This window comes from Lonchura striata, chromosome Z (genome assembly GCF_050655825.1).
Source record: "Lonchura striata isolate lonStrDom1 chromosome Z, ASM5065582v1, whole genome shotgun sequence".
Lineage (NCBI taxonomy): Eukaryota > Metazoa > Chordata > Aves > Passeriformes > Estrildidae > Lonchura > Lonchura striata.
This window is the reverse complement of record NC_140740.1, coordinates 4,728,110-4,739,520: the sequence shown is the minus strand read 5'-3', so window position 1 is coordinate 4,739,520 and position 11,411 is coordinate 4,728,110. Positions and strand designations below refer to the sequence as shown.

The window sequence follows — 11,411 nt, the reverse complement described above, 5'->3', positions numbered from 1 at the left end:
CAGAGTTTGGAGGCAGACCTGGTTTATGGCCGAGGCTTCACGCTGGCTTTGGGTCTCACCAAACTTGGGAATGACATCAGGAATCTCTTCTTCACCAAGCAATATCACCAGGAATGTGACTTTCACAGGCTGCCAGACTACACTGACTCACTCCTCGGCATTGAAAAGGGACAAAACTCCTAAAAGTATTATTCCTTCACTTGCTTTTACTACTTGACAGCGGTCCAAAACTTCCTATAACACTCATCAGCAATTACAGGGACTGCCCAAGAGTATCTGTTACCACGGGTATTTCATATGCAAAATGCAGGGCTCTGTGCTCCCAGCAGCTCCTTAAATTCCTACGATTCTTGAATCCATCCTTGTTGCAACAGCCAGAGGTGAGAGGGCTCATATAAAAAGAGAAAAGGTGATAATGGATGTGTCTGCATGTTCCACCAGCCAAAGATATGGGCTAAGGCACCTATTTATTACTGATTCTTTTAGCTGCTGCTTTGTTATATAAGAAAACTCCAACTTTTTCCGGACTTGAAATGAGTTTACTCAGGTTCAGAACTTCTTTAGCTGTGTTACCTATGTTTTAGCTCACCTGTTTAACAGAATGCATCAAGCTGTAAACACAGCTTGCCCTGCCAACCTGAAATTGTGTGGCTGATTCAGCTCCAAAGTTTATATTTCATTTTAGAGTTTTCTTCCTCATGCAACAGCAGTTAAGCCCCTTAAGCAGGTAAGGGATTTCCAATGGGATACTGACTTAATTCAGTGCACTTTGCATGCACTCAGGTATGTTTTAAGAATCCCAGTTTTGGTGTATGCTGGAATTTGTCTCCTCAGTCTTGTAAACCACACCCCACCTTGGAAAGCATGTAGGCAAGATTTCTGTCCTTTATAGCATTCCAGGCTGGAAAAACTGCACTGTGCTGTTTCTGGGGAACTTGTTTGATGCCAGCACGGCCAAATCTGCACAACTTCCTCACGTCACACCCAGCACAGCTGGAAGAAAGACACAGGAAGGACAAACAGACCCTATCTAAAGTGTTGTTTGCAGTAATCAGAGTTTTCCTCAGGTCTGAGGCAGGACGTGTTGCTCCTGAGGGGGAAAGCTGCCTGGGATTCAGAGAGGAGAAGCTGATGTGCCCAGCAGGAACATGCAGCACTGTCCACACCTCTGGCTGCTCTCCTGCTGCCCAGGCAGGTGTCAGGAGACACCAGGCAGCCAAAATCAGCAGATCCTGAGGGAAGCTTTGCCTCCTTCCAGCACAGACTGCCTGGGTGGATCCGACATCTCATGGTTCCAGTTTATTTTCCTGCTAGGGAGAGGATGTCAAAGAGGAAGGGATTTCTTGGGATTCAGGTGTTTTCTGCCCATCTTGGACATAATGATTTCTCCACGTGTGGTGAGCTCACTGTGCTTCTCAGGGGGTGCTGCCTTCACTGTCCAGCCCACTGCTTGCTGTGGGATTTGGGTGTTGTTCTGCTGTTTTTGGTTCTTTTGGAGGGGCTCTTACAGTCTTGATGGTGTTGCCCTAGTTTGGATAACACCCAGGCCCAAAAGAAAAGGCTGTTTCTCATTCCAAGGGGTCCAAACTCAGCTGGGAGGTTTTTAGGACCAGCACTTTTCACTCTACAGCCGTGTTTTAGCACTGCCTCTGCACCATGTCAGCCATCTCCCAGCACTGGAACTACAGGTGTTTTCATTGGACCTCCTTCCCATTCCTCCAGGATATACTCAGTCCTCAAACAAGTTATTTCAGGCCTCTTGGAGACCTTATTTACCACATTCTTACTGCATTTTTTTGCTGGAGTTTGTGCACATTATGAGCTTTCTTTCAATTTTTTTTTCTTTCTTTTTTTTTTTTTTTTAACCTCAGGAACTGATGGGAAGAGGGAAATGCTTTGCCTCCTATTTCACAAATAAGAACACATTATGGACCTCGATGAGACAGACATTAGCACAGTTCTGGATTTCATGGCCATCTCACTTTACAGCCAGCAGGCAGGGCAGAAGGCATCAGGGGATCCAGCCCTGAGCAGGAGGGATGCCTGCAGCAGACAGAGGAGATGAGATGGGCTCTCCCCCAGAAGAGCAGGTTAATCCCCACTCTATTCTTCCTGCCAGCTTTTTGGAGACAACTTTTGGCCAGGCAGAGGGGAGGAAGGCTTAGTGTGTAATCTAGTAGCTGGCTGTCCCCCAGGCATCTTTTGTGTGATCTCCAGCAGCTCTTGTGTGCTGCCAAACCATACCCCTGCCACACGTGATGAGCTCTGACTTGTCTTAAATTATTTCAGAGATGCTAGAACCCGATCCCACAGAAATAATAATAATAAAAAAAAGACAAATAAATCCACAATCCACACAAAGATTGGACAGAGTGGTGGCATCCTTGCACACAACAAATGAAAGCCTGTTTTGCCATCTACTTGGGGGTGGCATCATCTGACAACTTAAGGAGTTGTGAAGGTGAAAACGTGGCTGTGAAATCGTGTAATTAGGTGGTTTTCTCTCTGTGATAAAAACTAAATTAAATATAACATTAAATAGTTCAGTTAATTAGAGTGCCAGAGTGTAGTCTCTTCTTGTGCTCTAATTTGTGCCATGGCTGCTTCTTCCACCTCTGCCTTCTTATAAATAAACCATATGTTTTCTGGATCAACTCATCCAATTATATCTTAATTGTTTTTAGGAGCACATCTCCCTACTATGTTAATTGTCATACAAGGATTTGTACACCCAGGGTCAGATTCCCACTGGTGATATTTTAATTATTATTACAGTGCAAATATGGTACTTAATAGCTTATTAACACACCAGAGTGTTTAGCAAACTTCTACCAGCAAGCAGATACAAACCAGGATATTTTTCTGCCAGGGTTTTGGTAACCTCTTTGATAATTTCCTTATAACACATCTGAAGAACCTGGGTTGAACACGGGCAGGCCTCAGAAGCCAGATTTGGGTATTGGAATGCATCTGGTGATGTATCTGACACCACGATTCCCACAGGGATGTCTGACATGCACTGAGTAGCACAAATTGCACACGGAGAAGAGGAGGGGTGATTGAATAATTTTGTTACATTCCTGAAGTGCGGAGGGCCACAAAAGCTTTACAAATTGCATCTAGCTAGGTAGTTACAGGTTTAAACAGAGTTAAAAAAACAAAACAAAACAAAACAAAAAAGCAAAACAAAGCAAAACAAACCACTGAAGGAGGCTTTGGTTTCTGAGCTGCTGTTGGCATTCAGTAGGGCTCATCCTCCTACATCACTTTGCTGCTTTTGAATCTGCATCTCTCCCGTGTGTATTTTAGCACCTTCCAATAAAATTTGTGCTGAAAGATAGAGAGAGGACAAGCGATGCAGGAACTTGCAGTGTATTACCTATGTTACAGATTAATAAGATTGAAACTTTGTAGAAAATAGGTCTTTGCACTTAGTTCTACTGGCCATGTGACAACTTTTTACAGCTTTTTTTTTTTTTTTAATATTTCCTTCATAAAACAAAAAAGTAGCGGGGGAAAAAAATAACTTCTTTAGAGTCAAGCAAATCTTTAGTCTTGAACAAAAACATTTAACTTCAGATGAGCCTGGAGTTTTAAAAGTACACACATAAGAAGAAGGAGTTTTGGTAAGAGACGTGACCTTGAAATGAGAAATGACAGTGTGATGTTTAGGCAGTAGTGGACCCCAAGTAGGCTTCCTGTTGCTTGAGCCCTCTCTCTTGCTCCTAAAATATTTCTTTCCTGGTGGGTTAAATTTTAAGCTGCTCTGATTGTGTGGGTTTTGTGCTTCCATTGGAGGGGTGGGAGAGATGAGGAAGGTGTGGAGCCCTGACACACAAGGAGCCCCCGTGCACAGCAGGGCAGCCGTGCTTCCCTCCCACCTCTTCATGCTGTGTGAGCAGTGAAAAAGGGCCAGAAAAAAGGCCAAGCCATGCCTGAGAGAGGAGCAGAATGTTGCTGGAGCTGAGCTGGGGTACCTGCTTTTCTGTACTGCTCGCTCTGCGTCCAGGATATTCCCTGGGAGAGGACATCGGCAAGGAGGACACCACGTGTGAGCTGCAAAGACAACCTGAAGTGAAAATAAATGAAAATGCAGGCTGATTCCTCGTGTCTGCAGCCAGGCAAAGTGAACCAAGAGCACTTGGGGAGATGGACACTTGCCCATGCTGGACACTTGCCCACTTTCAGTGCTGCTTGCCATGCCTGGAGGGACCCAGCTCAGGCACTTCATCGGACATGGAGAGGGGACCCAGCATCAAAGCTCCACTCTGCAGGACTGTGCCTGTGATTCCAGCGTGCAAATCCTGGCTCCAAAAGCCACTCACTGTCTGGAGGAGCCATGGGTGGTTGTGTAAGCTCCTGCTAGAGGAGGCAGTGACACTGCAGGCGGGTGGCACACGTCTGTGAGGGGTGAGGGATGGGCAGGGCGGTGGCACTGGGGAAACAGGACAAACACAACACCTCAGCCCTTTGCTCTACCTGTGGGTGTCTTCCATGAGGTTGTTTTGGTCCAGCAGTTCCTCACCTGGAAAGAAATGGAATATTGCCCCTGCCCCATTCCAGTGAGAAGGAAAGGAGAAGGGGAGTGTGAAGTACTCAGATCCTGGTGTGGAGGCACAGCAGTATTTTGTGCAGAACTGAGCTGCAACACCACCCCTCACAACATCTCATTTACTCAGCTGGGCCAATCCTTCTCTGGGAGCACAAAGGAGCTTCTTTTCAGGCTGGGATCTGGTTTTTGAGGTCAACACCAGAAATAAAACCTCTGACAAGCAAAGGCTTTGTAGCCAAAGAGAAGGAGATGCCAGAAACCCAGAGAGGGCCCTTGAGGAAGGGAATCTAGAGAAACAGTGGTTCAAACCCTTCTGTTCTGTTGTTTACCAAGCCCTGGGAACCTCAGTCCCTGTTCCATCCTGCTCCAGTGCCATTACCAAGCAGGGTGGGGGGAGAGGCTCAAGCCACTTGTGGAGACATCACTAAGGGTCAGAGAGTACACAAAATTTCATTGCTAATAAGTGTGAGGCACTTTGCAACAGGAGCCCAAAGTGCAGTTTTTAAGCAAAACTGAAGCCTTAGTAGTGGACAGCGTGCCTTGGCCTATGCCCAAATTGGTACAAATGGACATTTGTGTTTAGAGTACGTGCAAATGTATATATAGTTGTATTTATGTTTCTATTAAGTTATCATTCTCCATCTTTCCTTCGTATTTGCTTCTCATTCTTCCTTCCCATCCTTGTCCCCACAAACCCTTGCTACAACAGTGGTTTTTTTAACACTTTGGTTTCTCCTATTCTGGCAAAATTGTGAATTCTAATGGTTGGAGATTTAACCAGAAAATCTCAGTTGCCTTGCTGTAATTTTCAAATCTAATTTAACCTCTTGGAAACCTAATGATTTATTGAAAATTAATAGGACCTAGGACATTAAATTTCTGATTCTCTTTTGGATAGGACACATAAACTGCATGTCTTCATGAATTCATGGGCCAATCCCATTCCTAATAGGAAGCTCATGGGTAACTGCAACGAAAACTAGCTGGAGGAAAAAGTGTTTTAATCTAGATTTTGATCTCAGCATTCACCTGAGTTTGTAAATATCTTTCAGCTGAGCAACTCTGCAAAGCTATCCCACTGTCATGAATATGACTTGGGCCTTTAATGATCTTCTGCACTATTCCAGACTCTTCAGATTTCAAAGGTAAAAACTGAGGCTTTGAAGAAAAGATAATCTCAATGCAACTGGAAAAAAAAACAAACAAACCAACAAAAACCACCAACAAAACAAATAAAACCCAAACCAAAACAACAAAAAACCTCAAAACAATCTAGTGCATGATTTAGTTTATAAATAATTCCTAATAAAATGCAGCTATGAGAAGGAACTTCTCTATTGCCTTTTTCACAGCTAATTCACAAATAATCACTATTATTTGCTCTGGCAAAACCAGCAGAGACCACTTCACAGGTAACAGCACACAGAGATAATTATGGCCTTGCTATTCACAAGATAAAAACTTGTGCCTGACTACTCAAGGTACCTGTTCTTCACTCTGAACTTTGTTCAGGTGGTTTCTATCTACACCATATTCCCTTAACAAAAACTTATTTCTACTTGATCGGAGATTTTTGCTGTTGCCACTAGAGGTCCATTCACCACTACAAATATAGAAGAAAGAGGCAAGCAATGCATTTTCTTCTCCAGAATTTATTTATTTAAATCACTGTTCAGTGTTAGCCTTGGCGTAATGATCTAAAGGATGTTGTGGGCACCTTATAGAAGCGCCTCTGTTTTTTCAGGGTCTGGTCTTACTGATGTCATCCTTTTGGTTTGGTAACAGACACTTCTTGGGTTTTATTTTCTGTTTCCTGATGAGCTGCGCCCAGGTCTGTGTTGCCCACACCTGCTGTGTAAGCACATTCACCTGTGATAAACAAAAAAAGCCAAATGTTCCCCTTCTCCCCCAGAGTGCCACACTCAGTTATCACAAACTGCAGCAGCGTTTGCTTCAGCCTGGGTAAGAGCAGAGTCTGTCCTTTTGTTCCCTGAGCTTCCCTTCTCCCTCCTTCCCTCCTCCTGTCTTTGTCAGAGTCCCTGTGAGCGCTGCCTTTGCCCCATTTATCTTTTCATCCCCGGCTCAGCGCAGCCTCCTGTTCTGCTGTGACATCCTAGGGTGTCTCTGAGGTTTCCAGCTCTCTCCCCCTTCGGCTGACATTAAATGCAGGCTTTTTGCTGATCATCAGAAACGTGCCTCTGCTCAGCTCTGGAGGGAAGGAACAATGCTGCTCTCAAAGGTGGGGTTTGCTCACTCCCGACTTTATTCTGTTCCCATTGGTAATCAGGAGTAACATTCCTGCTGGCTGCAGTGAGACCAAAGCTGGGCTGAAGCTCATGGCTTTTGAAAATCTCCTGCTCGCATCCTTTGGATCTGTTATTCTGAAGGACCAAAATTAGAAGGCACTTACTGCACTCCACCAGTTTTTCTCTGGTGGGTTTAACAGCTGTCCTGCCTGTCCATCCTTTCCCCTTCAGTCTGTGAGGATGATCCCACCCAGGACAGGACAGAATCATGTCCCACCTCAGAAGGAGTGGTGGGAGGAAATCTCATATGCAGGAGAGAATCCTGAAGCACTTGTCCTTGCCTCTCTTTGGAATCAAGACATGTTAACAGCACAGGGCTGGCTCTTCCATTTGTCACCAGAGCCACTGTCTGGCACACCTCCCCACCCCACACTGTCCCCATGCTTCAGCCTTTTGCCTTTTCCTTCCCTGGATTCACTTTTTTTTTTTTTTTTTTTTTTTTTTTTTTTTTTTTTTTTGTCCCATGGATCATAAAAGCTTGGTAAAACTCTTGGGAGACACAACTCGCTTTTACTCAAGCTGACAACCTACCAGATCCATGGATCTCAGGAAGTTTATTCTTTGAGTTAAACCTACTCATGTAATCTCCCAGTAATTGGCCTGATTGAACATAACATCATTTTGAACTTATCAGCCAACAGCCCACCTGTGGGCATTTTACAGTTGAATTTCCAAGTTTCCTCTTCCTCTGCCAGTGGAGATTGGTAATGAAGCTCAGCACTGGCAGGGAGGTCACCTCAGGATGAGTGTTTTCATAATTCACCTTATTTCCAAATTAGGAGAGGCTTGGTGCCCTGCACAGAGACCTCTCGTTTGCTCAGGCACTTGTCTGGCACAGGATATGGTGAGATGGAAAATTCCTGGCAATGGGTGACCCTCGAGATGTAACTCAAAGTTCCTGGGAAGGTGCTGGTGTCTTGCATCCCCCTCTGTGTGATTGTATACACCCTCTGTTTTCTTTTCCCTTTTCCCTTTTCCCATTTTCCCTTCCCCCTTCCTTTGCCTGGCTGTGCAGTCACGATTTCCTCAGGTCATGGGACAGATGACTTGCACTGTGGTGGACACATATTTCTAATATTTGAGTCTGCTCACTTCCCTTCTGCAGCACTCAAAAAATTGTTCCTCCTCTCTGTTTTTGACATGCCTGCCTTGGGCCATGTGAGTGCACAGAGAGGATAATCCTGCCCTGAAATGCTGATGTGTGCAATCATTCCTTTAGGATCTGAGTGTGGGCTTCCTCTCTCCAAACAATCGACAGGAGGAGGAAATTGCCTCAAACTGCTCCAGGGAAGGCTCAGGCTGGACCTCAGGAGGAATTTCTCCATGAAAAGGGTGGTCAGGCACTGGAAGGGGGTGCCCAGGAAGGTGCTGGAGTCCCCATCCCTGGAGGTGTCCAAGGAATGACTGGACATGGCACTCAGTGTTGTGGCCTGGGTGACAAGGTGAGGATCAGTCACAAGTTGGACTTGACCTCTTTTCCAGCTGTAATAACCCTGGGATTCTGGTCCTAGTCCTGTTCTCTAGTTGTGGATGAGTGGCAACTTCAAATACCAGCAGAAGAAAATCTGACCTGCACATAAGAAGCAAAGTTCTGTTACTTGAATGGCAAAAGAAAACACATACTCATATATCTGAAGTATTTCCTATTTAAATCTGCATCAAAATGGTAGAAGCCTCCATACACAGAGATTTTTAATACTGAAAATCAGTTTGTCCAGTTTAAGGACCTTGTTTGCTTTGTTTTTTTCCATTGTGCATTCCAAGTGCCACTTTTTATTCTGTTACTGCTGGAACAGAAATTAGCAATGAATACTTGAAATAGGAATGTAGCAGAAAGGAAACACATTGAAGTACAGCAAAGATACAGAGAGTTACTCTGCAGAAAAGATGAGTAGTTTTATCCTTGCCTTACATCAGCCCAGCTCTCCAGATTTCCAGTGGGGATTTAATGGTTTTTTTGTTTGTTTGTTTGTGGGGTTTTTTTTGTTGTTGTTTTTTTTTTTTTGTTTGTTTTTGTTTTTTTGTTTTGGTGGGGTGTTTTTTGGGGGGTTTGGGGTTTTCTTTTTGGCTGTTATTTTTTTGGGGGAGGGGTTTGGTTGGTCTTTTGTTTGGGGTTTGGGGTTTTGGTTTTTTTGTTCGTTTTTGTTTGTTAGTTTTTTTTTGTGTGTGTGTGTGGTTTTTGTGGCATTTTGTTATTTTTATTTGTTTGTGGGGTTTTTTTTGGTTTGGTTTCAAGGTTTCTTGGTTGCTTTTTTCCCACAATATCCTAACTGTTTGAACAGGAGAGACCTAGAATGAAAACCACCTATTATTTTTACATCAGCCCTACCTGAAGGTCCAAAACAATATCACAGTACCAGCAGGATAAGCCATTTTATACCCCTGATCAAGGAGAAATGTGCTGCCCTGAGGAGTTTTGAATCTAGAGCAGTGCTTCTCAGCCCTGTTAGCCCAGCCTGTGTTAGATTACTGTGACTTACTGGTTTTGCAGGTTTTATCATGGCTCAGTTCTCCAAGGGTGGACAGAAAGATGCTTTCCACTGAGCTCTGGGATGCAGCAGAGATGGAGACCCATAAACCTGGACAGGTAATAGAGGTGAAGATTAGGGATGGATCTGCAAGTTCCAGAAGACGAGCAAAAATACAAAATTTATCCCACTCCCCTCAAATCTTCACTCTCTTCAAGTGTCATTTTGGATTTTTCACAGTGCATCAAGACCTGAGCATGGCAAAAACCCCACAGAGGCTTTAGCATGTGGCTCCTGGTTGTGCCCCACGCTGGGAAGGAGAAACCCCATGCCAGCACTTTTTATTTTTTTTTCTTGTTTGGCACTCCTTGGAAGCTTTTTGGCTTTGCTCTTCACCTGACCAAAAAGCCACAAATGCAAACCAAGGCAAAAAGAGAGGTGTGCACCTCTTTATGGGCCTGTGTGGACACCAAAAAACACCCCCTGCTCTGCCTTGAGCCTCGCCACTAATCTGTGACTTAAGGGCTTTCTGAGACGGGGAGGTAAAACCAGGCAATTTTCCTGATCTGGAATGATAATCTTCTTTGCCTCCGTGCTCCAAAAAGCCTTGATAGGAATGAAGTGGTGAAAGAGTCACATCTTCTCTCCATGTGAATCATCAGGAGAGGGGGGCTGCCCCAGTGAAAGGAAGCAGGGCACCTGTCCTGACACACTTTGCTCTGCATCCAGAGGTTTAGAAGAAATCCTGCTGGCCTCAATGCTGGAGCTGTTTACTGGTTTTAGGCTTGACAGCCTATTATTAACTGCAACAGCAGAGAACACCATCTGTCTGCTCTTGAGCTATTCCATCAGGCTGTGAGTTGGGGGTTCTGCTTTTTTCTAGGGAAAAGGTGTAGTTGTCCTGATTTAGTGAAAGGTCTTGAATTATCATATCTAAAGCAGAAATTTGAACCCTCAAACATTTTTCTTTTATGGCCTCTTGATATCCTGAGCTCATTTTCTCTTGACAGCTTGCTGGTTTTCCTAATCATTTGCAGGCAATGTAGGAAATACAAGAAAACAAATAGAATGAGGACAGAGTGGGACATCAAAGATTTTGGGGCAGGTCATTAGTTAACATGTCTAGCTTAATAGGTAGCACTGGTTGTTTCTTTTTAATTACCATGTGAACTTTCATGTCCTATCTTTTCTCTCTGCAAGTAATAGGATTAGATCTCTGTTTTGTTTCTTTTTTTTTTTTTTTTGGGGGGGGTTGGGGGGAGATTTTTTTGGTTAAATGAACTGTTGTCTACAGTTGGCTAAATTTGGAGGATCTAGAACCTACCAGCTGACATCTGACAAAGGAATGGTAGACTGGATATCCTAGAGATGAGCTTTAAGATGAAAATCAGAGAAACTGGAAACATTATGAGCAGGAGTTTTTGGTTTAAGCGATGATAAAGAGGTTTGTTTCCTGTGGGAGGGATCCATGCTGGAGCAGTCCATGAAGAACTGGAGCACTCAGGAGAAGGTAGAGCAGGGTAAGAGAAAGGAGCGGCAGAGGCAAACTGTGATGAAGTGACCACAAGCCACATTCCCATCCCACCTTGGGGGGAGGACGTAGGAAATATCTGGAGAGAAGCTGAAGGAAAGGAAGAGCACAAGGAAGGTGGTTTTGTGTTTGTCCTTATTTCTCATTGTACTAATCTGTTTGATTGGCAATAAACTGAATTAATTTCCCCCAAGCTGAATCTGGTTTGACAATTTGTGAGTAATCTCTCCCTGTCCTTAACTCAACCCATGACCCTTTTGTCACTTCATTTTCCCCCTTCACTTGAGGAGGCAGAGCTACAGGGAATATTGGTGGGCTCCTGAGAGCCAGCCAAAGTCAGCCTACCATGGTGGGCCCAAATCTTTTAGTGGGCTTTTCTTTCAAGGCTAATGCAATCCTCATGAGCACCGAGGGTCTCTTTTGCTCTGCACCAGGATGAGATGAGGAGGGGGAACTGGTTTAGAGGTGAGAATTCAGGTTGGCTTTGAAAATTACTTGCTGGCTTCCTGAGGAAGAATCCCTGAGTGAAAATCCCTCCAAGTTATCTTCAGGGA

The 11,411-nt window shown here is 44.4% G+C and overlaps 2 long non-coding RNA genes across 2 annotated transcripts; one reads left to right on the top strand and one right to left on the bottom strand.

Annotated features, from left to right (window-relative positions):
• Nucleotides 1-6,186: 6,186 nt before the first annotated feature.
• Nucleotides 6,187-9,569, bottom strand: LOC146763591 (uncharacterized). The gene is made up of 2 exons (XR_014951450.1): nt 9,339-9,569; nt 6,187-6,421 (listed from the first exon to the last, which is right to left on the bottom strand). It is a non-coding gene; the product is annotated as an uncharacterized LOC146763591 (long non-coding RNA).
• Nucleotides 6,418-9,693, top strand: LOC146763590 (uncharacterized). Its single transcript, XR_014951451.1, has 3 exons — nt 6,418-8,300; nt 9,350-9,445; nt 9,567-9,693. It is a non-coding gene; the product is annotated as an uncharacterized LOC146763590 (long non-coding RNA).
• Nucleotides 9,694-11,411: the final 1,718 nt, after the last annotated feature.